General features: G+C 37.3%; 1 protein-coding gene across 2 annotated transcripts in view; it reads right to left on the bottom strand.

The window, feature by feature from the left end:
- RhoGAP102A (Rho GTPase activating protein at 102A) overlaps positions 1–18,621 on the bottom strand; it is a 284,922-nt gene that overhangs the window by 172,485 nt on the left and 93,816 nt on the right. The gene's annotated exons all lie outside the window — the stretch shown is intronic.

Genomic DNA, 18,621 nt, shown 5'->3' with positions numbered 1-18,621 from the left:
AGTCCTGAAACTAAATGCAGTCCCAATGTAGTCCCCCTTATGGTTAAAATAATGATGGCTTTTTTTTTTTTTTTTTTACTACTACTACATGAATTAAGTTTAATGAGTCTCTGGAACACTCAGTTACCAAAATGTATTTTAGCACACCCCATCCCAAAAATTGTGAGACCTCCCCTGTCTGAAACTAATATAAAAAAATTTATATGATTCAACTCTAAGCTGGTGTAAAATACTGTATGGTCAAACGCACCTTTTGAAACTGATTTCAAGTTTATTGAATTAAATTCTTACAACTATGAATTCTATTATTATTATGTGAGCCCAGTGTAGCTGCACAAATTGCACACACCTAATGCCAGCTCTGAACTGGCAATAAATTAATTTTTTTTCTCAGCAAGACATTCTAAAAATTTTATTAGGATCCCTTTAATAGGAGGAATTATTTAAAAAATGAAGAGTAGTGAGGGACTCATTATACCACTCTGTGCTCTTAGACTGTTACTATAAATAATAGGCAGTAGAATGTAAGACGTGTGTTAAGTGCCAAAGCAACTAAGGCTATGAACATTACTATAATATCTGTAATTGAGTCTGTTCTTTGGTAGGTTTGCTAGGTGCTGAAAAACCAAGTAATTCTCACCTGAAACCAACCAGCTCAGCCCCCATTGTGAAAAAAAAAAAAAAAAAACCCAAAAAAAATTCCACAGTTCATTGATGGGATTCTAATTGAGGCCTTTTCCTAGGTGCAGAAGGATGGTGATGATACCACTGTGCTGATTGCAGGATAATGATTTCTAGTGTTGTTCGATGTGCTCCTATGTGAATTTGCATTGTATGCATGCATTCACACTGTTAAGATCTAAATATCACCTGTGGTTTCATTCAAATTTCTATCTGCTTGTTAGTTAATGTACATTTGTCATTCATAATTATTAATTTTTAAATTTATTTAATTTTGATAAAGAAAATTTTAATTTTTTTACAATAATTAATTTCATTCATACTAAAGAGAAACTTCAATGTAACAATGAAGCACATCTAATCAGCTTAAATGCACACAGTTTAAATTCCTGAATTTGGAATATGCTATGGTAGATGTTCAGATATTATGGAACACTCAGGTAACTAAATTGATCTCACAGTTTTTGAAATTCTTTCAATGGGACCAACTCATAAATGTTACCAAATGCAAATTCTAAATGTGAAGCATTAAGGGAAGTAATTGTAGCACTACCAAGCTTTTCATACCACTAAGAGATACTGTTCACAGTTTTAATCCATATGGATGACAGATATTTTACATCAAGGTGTTCAAGATGCTTCTAATGTATTTCTGCTCTGAATTTATTTAGTACAGAAGAAGATTTACTAAAATTTCTGATGCAAGAGTTGAGGAAAAGTAAGACCCTTATAAGAGAACTGCAAAGTTGAAGAATTCAGCTACTCAAAAAAGGTAAGTTTTTTTAAAATCTTTTGCCATTTTATTGACCTAATTAACATATTAAATCATATTCAATAAATAGCTTTATAGTCTTAGTCACATTTGTTACTTTATTTTTAAAATTATCTAGAGATTTTGTGAGTTACGCCCTAATATAGGTAGAACTTTTGTATCAATGATTTAGTGTGAATATTGTAGATCATAACTTATACTTTAGTGTATGGTAGGGAAATCCTAGTGTTTTTATTGTGGTAAATAGGAATCATGTAGGTTAGCATTGATTACATAAATTTATTATCTATTATAATTAAATTATAACTTTACAAACATAATGGACAGCATAATACATATTATGACCAAGTTTGCAGACAATACGAAGGTTGGCAGGGTCGGCAACGACAGTACACTACTGCAACGGATCTAGAAAAGTTGGGCTGAGAGGTGGCAACTGAAGTTTAACATTGACAAATGCAAAGTACTGCATATGGTACTATGGTACTACACTCAGGGTAGTGGAGAATGAAAAAGACCTGGGAGTAATTGTGCAGTCAGATATGAAGTTTTCTGAGCAATGCAGACAGGCTACCAAAGCAGCTCATGGAGTTTTGTCAATGATAAACAGGAAGCCAACAGGTACAGGGAGGTTATTATCCCTTTGTATAAGGCAGTGCAATGGTCAGGTCACACCTTGACTACTGCATACAGGTCTAGAGGCCTCATTTTAGGAAGGATGTAGAGCTGCTGGAACAAGTACAGAGAAGGGCAATGAGACTGGTGAGGGGAACAAAGGGTTGCTCTTACTAAGAAAGGCTTAAGTTCAGCAAATTGCAGCATCTTGAGACTAGACACCTATCAGGTGATCTGATTGAGGTGTATAAAGCCTTGAATGATTTGAGCAAGCTCAATGCTGATGGGATTCCTCCTCTTGCTCAGATTATGCACCTGAGGGGGCATAAATTCAAACAGGAATGACAGTTGTAGAACAGATGTGTGGAAATTTGCCTTTAGCCAGAGGGTGGTTGATCGCTGGAGGAAACTCCCATCTGTCATTGTGGAAGTTAATAGCTTAAATAAATTCAAGGAAGAACTGGATAAATGTTTGGAGCAATTGGATGGGGTGAAATGGGTTCTTTTGGCTGATGCTGTATAAGCTTGCTTTCTTGCATTATATCTACTACTGATGCTAATGCTAAAAACATAAACTTGGTAGACTAATACATATAATGTAAACTTGATAGCATAATATGTGTTTTATTTCTGCATAACTGTTGAAAAGTGTTATTATTGCATTTAAGTATATTAGTTTAGCATAGTATTCTCAATTATATTCAATTTAAACTGAAATTATGCCCCAGACTGGAGCAGCAGCAAAGCAATGGGCTCAGGAAAGAACTGAAGGGGCAATTCTCCTATGAATTACGGCCTAACAAAATGTGCTATGTGTGCAATGTTTGTGGACTATCTGGAACAGGACATGACACAGCCAAGGGGGTGTCTCCAGTGTTGAATTCATGGGGTGACCAGGAGTGAGTTTCACCCTCAATGGAATAAAATAACCCCCCCAGCCAAAAATAGTAATTTTTATTTTAATATTCATTGAAAGACCTCAGACGTTGAAAATTTTGCCACTTTTTTTTTTATTTTAATTGAAATGTTCTTCTTACTGCGCTCTTTAGGGGCCATATCAATTTACACAATGTTGCAATTATAAAACATGAATTCAATAAATTTATGTCAAATAAACACAACACAAATAATCACATCAAGTAAGTGTGATACTCGTTAGGTGGTACACAGCAAAAATAAATCACTAAAATTCAAAAGACATGAAATTTTCAAAAACAGGTAATTATAAAAATAATTAAATGGGCAATATTTCTGATTGCACAAATTGTAACTAAAAGCCACTATTTCAAGTGCCAGCAATTTTTGTTTTATTTTCAGGTTCCCTTTATTTTCACACAAACCATCTCTCGATAATGTTTCACACAAACTGTCTACTTGCAACTAATTCTTTGTTTATGTATCGCAAACAAGACAACTGGATCGCAAGCCGTGAACAGGTTTGCCTGAATTGGTTCCTGACAGAAGCTATTGTAATTAAAGTGTCCACTGGCTTTCAGGGAAAGGGCTAAACAATGTCTGGGCATAGAGGGGAGTCTACTGCAGCTACTATTTCAATCATCGGCAGTTTTGCTTTATACTTTTCAGATTCCCTTTATTTTGTTTTTTTTTTTCACAGCAAGAGTCTACTTGTGGCTAATTCTTTCTTTGTATACCGCAAACAAGACAGTTTGATCACAGCCTATAAACAATACACTTTATAATCTTTTTATTATACAGTATTATACTTCGAATGTGCATCAGAGTATGGGACCGAGACCATGATGGATAATCGAACAGACAGATAATAGAATATGTACATGAAAAACATTATAAATACAATAGACCGGGTCATCTAACTTGTTCATTTTATTAATAATACATAACCTAATGAAATTAAATTAAACTTTAATTATTATTTATTTTTTAACGGGTCATCAAAAAATCATAGTACAGATATCTACATACATACCTATTTTTAATATTTTGACTTACGTCGGTCTAGTAATGTCAAAAAAATTTAAAAGAAAACAATATTACATCATACAACACTGTTCTAATGTCATTAAAGAAATTTAAAATAAAACAATATTACATAATTAAATTTCTTTTCTAAAAAAGTCAGTCAATTTCTTTTGTTTCATTATCCCTCAAGCTTTTCAAGAGGCAATGTTACGAATTTTACACAAAAGTAACACTTCCGTAGCATCTACTTCTTCTTGTACCTAGAACCACTCAATGCACTTTGACAACATAGTTTCAGCTTCACAGTGGTTAATTATGTTTGTTGTTCCATCAGCAGCAGCTTTTTCTTCTTCAGTTTCAGAATCATCCGAAATTGTCATCCCTCTTTGCACAATTTCATTGTCGTCTAAAATTTCGCATCCGACGTCCATTTTATCCATATCCAGCCAATCATTTACTTTCTCCATCGAAATATTTTTTAAAACCAGGAACATTCGAACATAACTGAAAAATTTCAGTTGCTTTTGGAATGGTTTCTGTATCAGTTGAATATATTTCTGATCACAACTTATTCCAGCTTCTTTGTATTGTTTGAACTGGAACATCATGCTAGGCATCAGCGACATTGAAAATTGCATATTTTATAGTGTAGCTTTTCCAAAACTCTATCACATCTAATTTATTTTCTGCCAAAACAAGTTTTTGAAGGAACATTCTGTGATAATGACATTTCATACTCTCAATCACGCCTTGGTCCATCAGTTGAATGAGAGATGTGGTATTTTCTGGCAGATATTTTGCCATCGTCGCTTTTTAAATCACATATGTGTATGGGATGAGTAGTCGCATTGTCCATCAGTAGCATTGCATATTGTGGCAAACCTTTTGATGCCAAATGTGATCTTACATGTGGTACAAATATTTTATGAAACCAATCATAAAATACATCTTGGCTCATCCACATGTTGTTTTGTGAGAAATATTTAACTGGCAAAGCATTTAAATTAATATTTTAAATAATTTAGGCTTTTTTTTTGGTTTTCCTATAACAGCCAAAGGCAATTTATTACTACTATTGCTGGCATTAGTACATGAAGAGGAGCGCCCATTGATTACCATCCTCTGTCTTCACCCACTCAACCATCCTTTTATCCATTGTAGCAACTTTCCCTTAATACCATTCTGCTCCAATTTGTACAGTAGTCTTCCATGCACAACTGTGTTAAAAGCTTTCCTGAAATCCAAGTATATGATATCAAAATTATTTTTTGCATCCAGTTCTTTTGTAACCACATCATAATAACCAATCAAATTTGTCAGACAAGACTTTCCCTTAACAAACCCATGCTGTGTCTGAATTATTGCGGCAGTCTTATCTAGATGATCCTACAATGCATCTTTAACCAGTGACTCCATTATTTTACCCAGAATAGAAGTTAAACTAACTGGTCTGTAATTACTCATGTCACCCTTCGATCCTCCTTTGTGAATCGGGAATACATTTTCACATCTCCAGTCTGTGGGGACCTCCCCTGAGTCCAAGGATGCTCTCATAATTATGGCTAAGGGTTTGCTTAGTTCCTTTGCCGCCTCCTTTAATATAACTGGATAGATCCCATCCACCCCAAGTGCCTTTCTTATGTTTAACTTCAACAATTTCTCTTCCACTTTGCTCTCAGTTATTACCACATCATCAGTAGATGCAAAATACTCATTCAGTTTGCTATCTGAGCAGGATCATCAACAATCGAACCATCGATATCAAGTGGACCAATCTGATTCATCCTCTTCCTTTTAGAGTTTATATAAGTAAAGAAATCGTTGCTGTTTTTCTAATTTATATGCATCCCATGCATTTTTCTTCTCTGCCACGAGTCTCATTAGTTCATTTGACAACCATTTAGGCCTAAACCTTGAACAATATTTCTTAATAGGTATGAAATGTTTAGTAGCTTCCACGATTAATTCCTTGAATGCTTCCCATTTAGAATTTCTTGTTGGTAACATCATCAGTTGGTCCCACTGTACAGAATTTAAAAACTGTCTGAGACCAATGTAGTCGCATTTAGGGAAGCAAAAACCCTTTCCTTTACCCTTGATGGTAATTATATCTTTAAGTAAATCCTACATCAGTACACTGTGATCACTGCCACCTAGTGGTTCCTTTATCTGCAAATTCTTAATACACCAATGATCACTGCTGCTAACCAGATCACGAGTATTACCTTCTCTGGTTGCTTCTCGAACATGCTGCTGCAGAAAACAATCATCCAATAAATCCACAAAAGTCTTACTAGTGTGTGGGTGACCAACCCACAAGTTCCAGTCAATATCTGGGATTAAAATCCCCCATTATAAGACATTCTGATTTACTAGCTAGCCCACTGTATTTCTCTGTACAATTGTTCTCTGTACATGAGCCTTGCACATTCCCTCCAGGGCTGAATTGATTGACAAGGCTCTCATCATGTAGTCCCTCCTATCGGGTATGGGCAGAATTGCAGACACTTTCAAATTTAACCCTAACTCACGACTTTTTTGCAACATTGACTTCTATTTGTTAAGTAAATCTGCAAATCTCCTACTCTTAATGTCATCGGTGCCAAAGTGTACAACAATATCACCCTCTGTGCCCTTAAAAGATGATATACGTTTCACAACATCATCAACTTTTAATCCTGGTAGACATACCCTGGTCCTATTCCATCTATCCTTTTTAGACAATATATTACCCGTCTCCCTGACAATAGAGTCACCAACAATAACTAGTTCCTTTGGGACCAGCACATTCTGCCTTGGAGATTGCCACTGTGTTGCCCAATGCAGTGCCAGAAAAAAGAAAACAGCAAGTCACGTGATTACTGTATATGTTTATGTTTGCCATTTTGACAGTGAATTCTGTGCTGATATCACAGATTGTATCGCTGTTTTACATTTATTTTAAATTAAAAACCTCTCACTATGGCTCCTAAAGTTAATAAACCTCATACGGAGAAGAAAACATTAAAGTTTAGTGGCAAACTTGATATAATCCAAACTATTAGCATTAGCATTAGCATTAGTACAGGCATTTGATGCAAGAAAGCAAGCTTATGCAGCATCAGCCAAAAAAAAAAAAAAAAAAAAAAAAAACCTACTTCCACTTCACCCCTCTGTTCGTTCAAAATACCTGTCCAGCTGAGCCTTAAACTTATTTAGGCTATCAACCTCCACCACAAGGGATGGAAGTCTGTTCCACCAACCAACCACCCGCTGGCTAAAGGCAAATTTCCGCACGTCTATCCTACATCTGTCTTTCCTCAATTTGAATTTATGCCCTCTCAGGTGATTTTTCTGAGCTAGAGGAAGAATCCCATCAGCATTGAGCATGCTTAAACCATTCAAGGCTTTATACACCTCTATCAGATCACCTCGCTGGTGCCTAGTCTCCAGACACTGTAATTTGCAAAACTTAAGCCTTTCTTCGTAAGAGCACCCCTTTGTTCCATTCACTAATCTTGTTGCCCTTCTCTGTACTCGTTCCAGCAGCTCTACATCCTTCTTGAAATGAGGCCTCCAGACCTGTATACAGTACTCTAGGTGTGGCCTGACCATCGCCTTATACAATGGAATAATCACCTCCTTATCCCTGCTGGAAAAATTCCTGTATATCATTGACAATACTCCATGAGCTACTCTTGCAGCCCGTCTGCACTGCTCAGAGAACTTCATATCTGCCTGCACAACCACCCCCAAGTCCCTTTCATTCTCTACCACTGTCAGTGTAGTACCACAGAGTTGATACGTTGCTCTGGGGTTGCTGTTTCCCATGTGTAGTACTTTACATTTATCAATGTTAAACTTCATTTGCCACCTCTCAGCCCATCTGCTCAACCTTTCCAGATCCTGTTGCAGCAGCATAGTGTCAGTAGTGTCCTTGACAACCCTGCCAACCTTTGTATCATCTGCAAACCTGGACAAACCCGATATACCATCATCAATATCATTTATAAATACAGAAAACAATAATGGACCCAACACTGAGCCCTGAGGGACTCCACTAATAACATCAGTCCACGATGAGCAGTGTCCATTGATTACCACTCTCTGTCTTCTCCCCCTCAACCACCCCTTTATCCATAGCAGCAATTTGCCTCCAATGTCACACTGCTCCAATTTGTGAAGCAGTCTTCCATGTGCAACAGTATCAAAAGCCTTTCTAAGATCCAAGTATATAATATCAAAGTTATTCCCTGCATCCAGTTCTTTTGTGACTGCATCATAGTATCCAATCAAGTTGGTCAGGCAAGACTTCCCCTTAACAAAACCATGCTGTGTCTGAGCTATAACTGAAGTCTTGTCTAAATGATCCTGCAGTGCTTCTTTAACCAGTGCCTCCATTAATTTTCCTGGAACAGAAGTTAAGCTCACAGGTCTATAATTACTTGTGTCAGCCTTTGATCCTCCTTTGGGAATTGGGGTCACATTTGCACATTTCCAGTCTATGGGTACCTCCCCTGAGTCCAAGGAAGCTCTCATAATTATGGCTAAGGGTTTGCTTACTTCCTTTGCTGCCTCCTTTAATATAACTGGATAGATCCCATCCACCCCGGGTGCCTTTCTTGTGTTTATCTTCAACAGTTTCTCCTCCACTTTACTCCCAGTTATTTCAAGATTCTGTAGCTTACTGCTAGAGTTGAATACACCTCTGGCATTCCCCTCGCTGAATAACTCCTCATGTGTGAATGTCGATGCAAAATATTTATTTAGTTTGTTAGCTACCTGAGCAGGATCATCAACACTTGACCCATCAATATCAAGTGGACCAATTTGATTCATCCCCTTCCTTCTAGAGTTTACATAAGTAAAGAACTCTTTGCTGTTTTTCTTTGCATCCCTTGCCAAGGATTTCTCGTAATCTGCCTTCGCCTGCCTAACCTCCTTTGTAACTTGGTTGCATATCAACTTGTATCTATCATAGGCTTCTGTGTCATGTGTTAATTTGTATGTATCCCATGCATTTTTCTTCTCTGCCATATGCCTCATTAGTTCATCTGACATCCATTTTGGCCTAAACCTTGAACAATATTTCTTAGTTGGTATGTAAAGCCTAGTAGCTTCCAAGATAAGTTCTTTGAATGCTTCCCATTTTGAATTTGCTGTTGGTAACATCATCAGTTGGTCCCACTGTATAGAATTTAAATACTGTCTCAGTCCATCGTAGTCGCCTTTACGGAAGCAATAACCCTTCCCTTTACCCCTAATGGTAGTTACCTCTTTGAGTAAATCCCACTTCAGCACACTGTGATCACTGCCACCTAGTGGTTCATTTATCTGCAGATTCTTAATGCATGAAGAATCACTGCTGATAATCAAATCAAGAGTATTACTCCCTCTAGTTGCCTCCCGAACATGCTGATGTAGAAAACAATCATCCAATAAATCCACAAAAGTCCTGCTAGTGTGTGAGTAACCAGCCCCCAAATTCCAGTCAATATCTGGGAAATTAAAATCTCCCATTATAAGACACTCTGATTTACTGGCCCACTCTATTTCCCTGTACAGTTCCTTATTATACTCATCAGAGTCATTAGGCCTATAGCACACTCCTACTCTCAATTTTGATCTCCCAATGTTTATGTCACACCAAACTGACTCCACACTGCACTGTCCAGCGATGTCGACTGGCTTCACTTCCTTGGTTTTTATGTGTTTCTTAACTAATAACATAACCCCTCCTCCCTTCCTATCCTGTCTATCCTTTCTGTAGACGTTGTACTCCCCAAATTCCAGTTCTGCATCCCTTATATCTGTGTGACACCACGTCTCTGATATCCCAACAATATCTGCCTTCGATGTTTTGAGCAATACCTCAAATTCATCAAATTTATTTACTAAACTCCTAGCATTGGTGTACACGCAAGTATACCTGCACCTGTTTCTATTCTTAGCTACCCTAACACAACCCATGTGTTTACTTGTACCGCAATGGCTCCCAGCAGTCTCTGAAATACCATGCATCTTGTTTTTCAGGCTTCTGCTCATTCTAATAGAAGCAGTGCAAGAATCTCTTTCACCTCTGCCAGTGGCTACTGTCAATCTATTGGTCTTTGTCTCCCCCCAAGCTAGCAGTTTTCCGACCCACCTAACACTGCCTCGATAGCATCAGCAAATATTCTTGCACCCTTTCTATTTAAGTGTATCCCATCCCTGTAGAAGCAATCTCTCCTGTTAACAAGTACAGTCCAGGCTGAAAAAAATTCTACCCCTTGAGCTTTGCACAATCTTTCCAGGGCTGAATTGATCGACAAGGCTCTCATCATATACTCCCTCCTATCGTGTCTGGGCAGAATTGCAGACACTTTCAAATTCAACCCTAATTCTCGGCTTTTGTTCAACAGTGACCTGTACTTGTTAAGTAATTCTGCCGGTCTCCTACTCTTAATATTATTAGGGCCAACGTGTACAACTATATCACCTTTTGTGCCCTTAAAAGATGATATTCGCTCTACAACGTCATCAACCTTTGCCCCTGGCAGACATACCCTGGTCCTGTTCCACCTATCTTTTTTACAAAGCATGTTCCCCGTTTCCCTGACAATAGAGTCACCAACAACTACTAGTTCCTTCGGGACCAGCGCATTCTGCCTTAGGGGTTGTCTCTGTGTCACGCGATGCCCAAGTGCAAGCTCTGGCGTTGATGTGGGCAGCTGAGAGCTTGATGGGCCCCTCAATTTAGTTTCTTTGAGGGCATCCACCCTGTCCTTCAAGCTCTCATATAGGCCCACAAGAACGCCGAGTTGTTGCCTGATATCGATACACTCCTTGCATCGCGCACACACAAAGACATCCCCCTTGGCAGTAACATGTCCCGTACCCGATTGCTCTGCAAACATCAAGCAAACAGTGCATTTTATAAGGCTGTGAGTCAGAGGACATTAGGGTCACCCGGAAAGTTAACTGCTTGTATTCTCTGGTCGATTTGCTTGTTTTGCTGGATGAAAAACCCCAGTATCTCGGGGAAAAAACTTGCTATCTATGCCTGAGACCGACTAACTCAGCCACGGAGTGAAAAAAAAAAAGCCCATAAAAGTTTCTCAAATCATACCTGGGCCTTTTCCACCTGATGTGGGGAGAACGATGATGATACAACTGTGCTATCCACGCAGACTAAACTTGAGATAACAAAGAAAATAGAACAGGGCATAAGCAGGAGTATATTAATGGCAGAATATAACATTGCACTGTCAACATGTTTACGTTTTTATGTGTGGTTAATAAAATTGCATTCTTAATCTCTCTATTTCTTATTTAGCCTCATTATTTCTCCATTAAATATATTCAAAATAAAACTTTCTAAATAATGGCACCTTGAATCCCCGAAGGTGCTGTTGTTCTGAAAGTCTACTCTACTTGGATTTCAGGAATGCTTTTGATACTGTTGCACATAAAAGACTGCTGTACAAATTGGAGTAGTGTAGCATCAAGAGCAGCTATGGATAACAGAATGGTCAAGTGGGAGAAGCCAGAAATTGTTTATCAACAGATGCTGCTCTTCATGGACTAATGTCATAAGTGGAGTCCCCCAGGGATCGGTCCTGGGCCCACTGTTGTCTTCTGTATTTATTAATAATATTGTTGAAGATATATCAGACTTATCAGTTTGCAGATGATATAAAGGTTGGCAGTATAGTTAGTGACAGTAACAGTATACTACTGCAATAAGATCTAGAAAAATTAGGCAGGTGGACTGAAAAATAGCAACTGAAATTTAAGAGTAGCCAATGAAAAGTACTGCATATGGGTGGCAATAATCCCAGAGTAATGTAACAACTGTATTACATGCAGGATTGTGGGAAAGGAAAAGTACCTAGGGTAGAGTCAGATATGAAGTTCTCTGAGCAATGCAGACAGGCTGCCAGGCCAGCTCATGGGGTTTTGTCAATGATATACAGAAATTTTGCTGGGAAGGATAGGTAAGTGATTATACTATTGCATAAGGCAATGGTCACATCTTGAGTACCGCATACAGGTCTGGAGGCCACTTCCTTCTAGGCTTATCTAAGTAAAGAAGTGTTATGATGTAAAAGAAGTATTATTTTTTTATTTATTTATTTTTTTATTTATTTATTTATTTTTTTTTTTTTTTGGCTGATGCTATATAAGCTTGCTTTCTTGCATCATATGCCTTTACTAATGCTAATGCTAATCTCATGATCTGCTTTAGCTTTCCTGACCTCCTTTTTCAAGCAGCTATAGCTACTTATTTAAAAGAACATGTCATTCTTCAATTTAAATAATGTACAGTACAACATGCAATGTTATACTGTACATTATTACAGTGCAACAACTGTAATTATTAATTACAAAAATTATTAAACAACTGTACATTATTACAGTACATAAGTTTTACAGTGCTTGTAACACAAGACTTTCTGTCCTAAACCTTTTTGGATGATGCAAGGTATTAAAAAAAATAATAATGGAAAGTAACATAGTGTATTGTGGAAGGTGCCACCAGTGGTTTTTCCACATCTGTGCCATAGTACTTTGTAAAGAAGTACAGAATCCCTGTAAAAGCCAGAAAAGCGTAATGTCTGGTTTATGTAAGTAGTGTTATGTTCTGTTGCTGTGTCTCTGGATACTTGGCTGCAGGCAGTGGTGCATTATCCAACAGGCAAAAAAGATATTTGCCTAGGACCCCGATCAGATGGGGGCCCAAAATCACTGTTTCATAAACTCACTGCTGTTTTTCACTATTTTTAAGTGATTTTTTTTATTGGAAACAGAACTTTCTACCTGCCAAAGTCAATGAACTTTACTTGAATATTTTTCTACATTGTTTTTTTTTTTTTTTTCAAAAATGGCTTTACAGATTTTTATGAAATTTTATATTTAGTTATTATATCATATAATTTGCACGTTTTGTTGCCACAATAAAATGAAATTTAAAATGTTCTTTATTATTTTTTTCTTTAGATGTCCCCCAAATTCCATTTTGCCTTGGGCCACCTGAAGGTATAACGGGCCACTATCCGCAGCGCCCCTAGTGGGACCCTGCATTGCCCACCACCACCACTGGGAAATGAGCCAGGCCAGCCAGAGTATGACGGGCAGAATGAAAAGTAACTGTTACTTCTAGTTAAATAAATTATTGTTTTCTGAGGATAAAGTTAACTAAATTTAATTACTTTTGTTTAGATTAAAAAATAAAATCGCGGAGAAAACACCACACCACGTACAATTTTTGCACTTTTTCAGTAATAAATAGTTTCTAAACGTAGATGGGTAAAGTGAAATGCACAGGTAAAGTTTCTGCTAGTAATAACAACCTCATTATTAGTTACGGAAACATGGATTAAAACGAAATAAATAAATAAAATTCTACCCGGCCCAACCAATGCAAATCGAAGCGTGCGAATACACCGGCAGAGTAATAATACAACATGACCAGAGTTCCTAATGCGCTATATAATTCACGATAACTTAATCTGGCATGAATCAATGACGCGATTCCAATTCAAGTCTTTTCCACCCGGTTTAGGAAGGACCAGGGCCAGTTCGGGGGCTCGGGCGATGCAACCGCACAGGACGCCAAAATTCCCCACAAATTCACTGAAATTCTCAAGTCGCGATATCATGTTATAATGAATAACATTATTATATCGCAAAATGTGGTATATTTATTTATTTCCTAAATAATACATTTGATTATATCCTTCAGGGACTCTCATACATTTTCTTTTTTTAAAATAAAAATGTAAGTATTTTTCAGTTAGTAGTAAAAATAGAATGCATAAACTTAATAGGAAGTTGAAGAGGGCGCACCAAAAAATCTCGCACAGGGCGCTGATAGACCTGGGGCCCATTCAGGGAAGGACGATGATTATACCAACTGTGCTACCCCTAAGATCTAATAATAATAACAGACAGCTAACATAACCCCTGCCGCATTACGGATCCTAGAATATTGTCTTGTTTGGGCATAAATATGGCCGCTAGGTAAAAGTTGGTAAAGTAGTTTGCTGTATGTTGTCATCATTACAGTTTGCAAAAAAAAAAAAAAAAAAAAAAAATATATATATATATATGCGCACGCACACACACACACAGGGTGTTTCAAAAATGATAGTCAATAATTTAAAGGTGAAAAGTACAAACTAAAATAAGCAAAAAAGTACCAGTGAACATCGGGCCGCAAATGAACCGTTTTCGAGATTATGCACATTTTCTGTTAAGATCCACCACTGACTATGGGATGCAGGCGTCTCTTTTTATCTCTGGCTGAAGCCTATTGCTAAAAAATTTTTAGCTAGCTAAAGTCAATATTTCCTACTTTAATCAGTGTTTGATTTAGGGCCTCTGACTACTAATGGAAGTTCAAATCCGGTTAGAAAACTAAGTAGGGTGACAACTCACTCCAGACACTAGTAATGGTTAAGGAATTTTTAATAAAACATTCATTACACAATTTACACTACTGGGGTTTCACAATATCAAATTCAATGAAGTACTGTTTCTATATATGCTAATCATACTAAAATTATACAAGCAATTATTCATAGTAAATCCAAGTTACCATTCATCACGCAACAAAATTTCTATTCATTTATGGTCTAGAAACCGTCCTTGCAATCACCGTAAAGTACTTTTCTTCCTAGAGTTCAGACTCGTTCCATTTTTAATTACTATTTTGTACAGAGTCAAGGGTTTTTAGAAACACCGATTGCCTCTTAAGGGATTCTTTTTTTTAGCAAATTATTATTATTCCTCAGGACCATAGTTTAGAGCAACGTCCTTTAGAAAAATTTCTACTTACAGTTCCCTTCTTTGTTTGCCAGGACGGACCAGTCTGCTAAGCGGAGTATTTCTTCAATTTCGAATCTTCTTGAGCCTCTTATGGTTTCCCGTTCTCATCGCCGGATCTCCAACTCCAAAATGTTCCTCATAACTTTATGAAAACTTTCTTTTGGATCCGACGTTCACCCACATTTCGAAAGTTGTTCCTGTCTTTCCCTTCTAACTTAACTTCAACCCACGTTGCTATTTAAGACCACGGCTCTAAAATTCTCAGCGGCTGCTCCTACACTTCTCCATATCCCATTCGACTTCCACAACCCCCTAAAAACACCACTCCAAATTCATCTAAAACTGCGCGCTTTTTCCGCCTCTACGTCCCTTATATCTTGAAAATGTTCTCCCATTTCCCCTCCCCTTTTTCTTGCTTAATCCTCTTTACTCCGATCTGCCCTTGGCCATCTTACTAATCTTACTAAATTTTGTTTCCTAGAATAGAAGCAACAATAGAGGTATGTGTTTGCCCCTTTTTATTTCCCTTATCAATTTGGCCCTTTCACAGAAAGAGAGCACTAATACAGCTGTGCTTCTCAAAAATTTCTCCCTCTTGCATTTCTATTGAAGTAGGTTCCATGTGTAGCTTCACACCATGCTTCCATAGTAAGCGGACGCTTACAGGGAGCACTAGTTTAGCAAAAAACAGTGAATCCTTTGCTAAGGTTGGTTTTATTAAACATAAGAAAACACATTTTTAATTTTTGGTTTCAACACCACAGGATTTTATAGATGTTACGTGTTACAGGATGTTACAAAAGGTGTTCAAAATGCTTTGCAGTCTTCTCGGCATTGAGTTGCGAATCCTCTCAGGCATTCCTGGGTCATTTCTGATTTGCTGAAAGGCTCCTTCAACCTGACGCTGCAATTCCTGAAGTGTGTTAATGTCAAAAGTGTACACCAAGCATTTTTTTACATGTCCCCAGATACAAAAATCCATAGGACTGAACTCTGGTGATAAAATATGCCGGTGCATCATCATGCATAAACCACATGTTCTGGCATTGTTGAAGTGGAACATTATCATCATCAAGGAGGTCTGGAAGAAAAAAAATTCTGCAGGCACTGAAGGTACAGCTTTCCTGTTAGCCTGTTTGGCAAAAAGTGTTGTCCAATTAGACGGTCTCCTAGTAGTCCTGCCCAGACATTCAACGAGAAACGTTTCTGATGTCTTAACTCGCATTAGGATTTTAATTGGACCAAATGTGACAGTTATGAAAATTAAAAATACCACCACGAGTTACGTGGTGGTATTTTTACTTATGTATATTTTTACGTTTATTATGTAAATCATGAAAACATTTCTGATTAAGCTGAGTAAACTCAGCTTAATCAGTGAAAATGTTGTTTAAAAATCGGGGGCTCAGGACACACTGTTGTTGCATCCACTGGTAAAAGTTCACTCTGGGAGAGTAGTCTGTATTGCTGAGACCTTGTACACGCTGGATATGGTGGAGGTACAGTAATTGGCGATGTAAAATTCGCCACACTGCTATGACTCAGTACACGCTCTTGCAGAGCAACCCTCCTTGTCGAAATTCCTGGATATTATTCTATTCTTTCTAACAATATGGTCTAATTTTGAAGAAGTATGTTTAGAAAAGTTAAATAAAGTTGCTTGGACATGTTGTAGACTGAAGACTGTGTTAAGATATTAACTTCTACTATCATTTGTGTATGTGATAAATTCATGAATAAAAATTTTAAAGTTAGTAAGCCTGTGTTCTGGTGGACATCAGAATTAACAGAAAAACGGAAAGATATGTTTCAAAAAAGGAGAAACTTCCAAAGAGTTAGAAGGACATGTGATAGTGAATTGTGTAGTGTTTATAAGGAAATATATAGAGATGCTCGTTCTAGTTACGTCAGTTTGTTGAGTAAAACAAAGAAAGAAAGTTGGAGAAAGTTTGTCAGGGAGCGGGGATCTAGGGATCCATGGAGTTCGGTTTTTAATCTAATTACTAACAAAAAAGACATGCAAGATATTTTAAGTACTCCAAATGACGTGGACACATGTATTGTAACATGGCAAGATTCTGTGAACAGGATCCTGGAGGATCTCTTTCCGGCTGATTCTGGAGAGTTGGGGCAGGGTCAGATGCAAATGCTTGAAGAAAATATTAAATATAAGTCTAATGAAATTGAAAAAGAATTTTCCGTGGATGAAGTAATTGAAGCCATGGACCGTGCAAAGGAGGGTAGGTCGCCGGGCCTTGACAGAATTGAAGTTATAGTTATGAAAAAGGTTTTTAATATAATGCCAGAAATTTATGTTTTAGTTTTTAATAAGTGCATGAAGGAAGGTTCTTTCCCATTGAGCTAGAAAATTGCTGAAATAAAGTTGTTAGTCAAAAATACCGATAGATTGTTAAATGAAACGGGAGGGTATCGTCCCATTGCCCTCTTGTCGGTTTTGGCAAAAGTATATGAAAGGTTATTAATTAACCGAATAATGATTAAACATAATGAAAAGAATATGTCCTCTGAGAACCAGTATGGTTTCAAGAAGGGTAGATCAACAGAGGACGCAATATATAAATTGGTTCAGACTGTCGAGGGTGGTGGGCGATAAGCCCTTGGAATTTTTATAGACTTTAAAGGTGCTTTTGACAGGCTGTGGGTGGGAAGGAATCTTGAGCCGTATTAGAAGAACTGAGTGTTCTGAAGTTTTGTTTAAAAGTTTTAGAAGTTATTTTCAAGATAGAGAAATTGTTGTTAGAATTAAGTATTGTGAAATAAGAAGAAAAGTATTTCGTGGTTGTCCTCAAGGTTCGGTGATTGGCCCCTTTGCATGGAACATGGTATTAGATGAATATTTGGAAATTAGGATAGAAAATGTTGACAAAATAGCGTATGAGGATGACCTTGTCCTGATGGTCCGGGGTAATGCCAGGTCAGAAATAGAAATTAGGGCTAAAGAAGCTTTAGAACATTTATCAAATTGGGCTAGTAAGTATAAGTTAGAAATTTCGAGAAATAAGACTGTTCAGATGCTTCTAAAAGGAAAGCTCAGCATGAATCGTGCCCCTACTGTAAGGCTTCAGGGTTGGACTGTTCGATATGTGAGAGTTACAAAATATCTCGGCATTAAAATACAAGAACGTATGATATTTTTAGAGCACGTTAAATATTTAAAACAAAAAGTTTCGACATTGTATGCCAAGCTCAGGAGGATCATAAGGAATGATTGGGGGATCAAGGGACGTTCTGTCAATTTACTATATGATTGTGTTTTTGTCCCCATAATTACGTATGCATCAGGGGCTTGGGTACATAAAGTAAAGAATGTGATAATGACTAAGTATTTAGTACAAGCCCAGAGATTTGCCTTATTAGGCATAACTAGAGCATGTCGAACCGTCTCCTCTGAGGCCTTGCAGGTCCTATCTGGTAAGATTCCAGCTCAATTTATGGTGTTACTGTATGGGTTGGTTTATTATACAAAAAATAATATTAAAAGAACATTGTGGGACATACAATCTTGTCCAGAAGATAGAATTTATCAGAAATGTGATGTGAAATTAGAAAAGAAAAGGATTTTGGGACAAATATTAGAAAAATGGCAAGTGCAATGGGAAAATAGCATTAAAGGTAGACCAACCTATATGTTTTTTCCCAGGGTTAATTTAATAAATAATAGTAACAAGAACTGGTTGCAGTTTGGATTAAATGCAACTTATTTAATAACAGGGCATGGACTTGCTTTAAGGTTATACCAGTTGGGACTTAGGGATGATGGTTTGTGTGAGTGTGGAGTTTTGGAGACTTCTGAACATGTCATG

Source organism: Mastigoproctus giganteus, chromosome 2 (genome assembly GCF_048544385.1).
Source record: "Mastigoproctus giganteus isolate SK-2022 chromosome 2, ASM4854438v1, whole genome shotgun sequence".
Classification (NCBI taxonomy): Eukaryota; Metazoa; Arthropoda; class Arachnida; order Uropygi; family Thelyphonidae; genus Mastigoproctus; species Mastigoproctus giganteus.
The sequence above is the reverse complement of the archived record's forward strand: the minus strand, read 5'-3'. Positions and strand labels throughout refer to the sequence as shown.